This window comes from Cebus imitator, unplaced genomic scaffold, assembly GCF_001604975.1.
Source record: "Cebus imitator isolate Cc_AM_T3 unplaced genomic scaffold, Cebus_imitator-1.0 Scaffold1595, whole genome shotgun sequence".
NCBI classification, from domain to species: Eukaryota; Metazoa; Chordata; class Mammalia; order Primates; family Cebidae; genus Cebus; species Cebus imitator.
The window spans coordinates 6498-7770 of record NW_016108910.1 but is presented as its reverse complement, the minus strand read 5'-3'; the positions used below and the strand labels follow the sequence as shown (position 1 = coordinate 7770).

At 47.3% G+C, this 1273-nt stretch overlaps 1 pseudogene; it reads left to right on the top strand.

The window, feature by feature from the left end:
- The first annotated feature begins 370 nt into the window (after positions 1–370).
- Positions 371–1119, top strand: LOC108299053 (annotated as a pseudogene).
- Positions 1120–1273: the final 154 nt, after the last annotated feature.

Genomic DNA, 1273 nt, shown 5'->3' with positions numbered 1-1273 from the left:
CTCACGCCTGTAATCCCAGCACTTTGGGAGGCCGAGGTGGGTGGATCACGAGGTCAGGAGATCGAGACCATCCTGGTCAACATGATGAAACCCTGTCTCTACTAAAAATACAAAAATTAGCTGGGCATGGTGGTGTGCGCCTGTAGTCCCAACTACTCGGGAGGCTGAGGCAGGAGAATTTCTTGAACTCAGGAGGCGGAGGTTGCGGTGAGCCAAGATCGCACCATTGCACTCCAGCCTGGGTAACAAGAGTGAAACTCCATCTCAAAAAAAAAGAAAAAAAAAGAGAGAGAGAATTAAAGTTTGGTGGGATAAGGGTGCTGAGGGTGCCACTGGACCCTCAAGAGTCCCCAGTACAGGTTGGGTTAGGAGAGAGAAGATTGGGAGGGCTTCAGAGGCAGCAGCACCCAACTATCATCTTCAGAATAGCCCCGGGGACTTTGCCACATCTACTGCAAGAATGAAGACCATTCTCAGCAGTCAGACTGTCAACATTCCAGAAAATGCACACATTACCCTAAAGGGATACACAGTTATTGTGAAGGGCCCCGAGGAACCCTGTGGAGGGACGTCAGTCACATCAGTGTAGAACTCAGTCTTTTTGGAAAGGGAAAAAAAGAGGCTCTGGGTGACAAATGGTGAGGTAACAGAAAGGAACTGGCTGCCATTCGGGCTGTTTGTAGTTACGCAGAGAACGTGACCAAGGGTATTACACGGGGCGTCCGTTACAAGATGAGGTCTGCATGTGCTCACTTCCCCATCAATGTTGTTTTCCAGGAGAATGGGTCTCTTGTTGAAATCCAAAATTTCTTGGGTGAAAAATATATCCACAGGGTTCGGATGAGACCAGGTATCGCCTTTTCAGTATCTCCAGCCCAGAAAGTTGAATTGAATCCTTGAAGGAAATGACATTGAGCTTGTTTCAACTTCAGTAGCCTTGATTCCGCAAGCCACAACACTTAAAAACAAGGATATCAGGAAATTTTTGGACGATACCTATGTCTCTGAAGAAGGAACAGTTCAGCAGGCTGATGAATAAGATCTAAGAGTTGTCCAGCTATAGAAACAAAATGCCAGATGATCCCTAAGACCTATTTGTGATATTTAAATAATGCAATAAATGACACTGATTTAGAAGACAAAAAAGAATAGCCAGGTGGGGGCGGCAGTGAAGAGTTGGGCAGAGAGAGGGCGAGTGAAATCTTGAGGCAAGAAAGCATGGTTAGGCCGGCCACGGTGCCTCACGCCTGTAATCCCAGCACTTTGGGAGGCC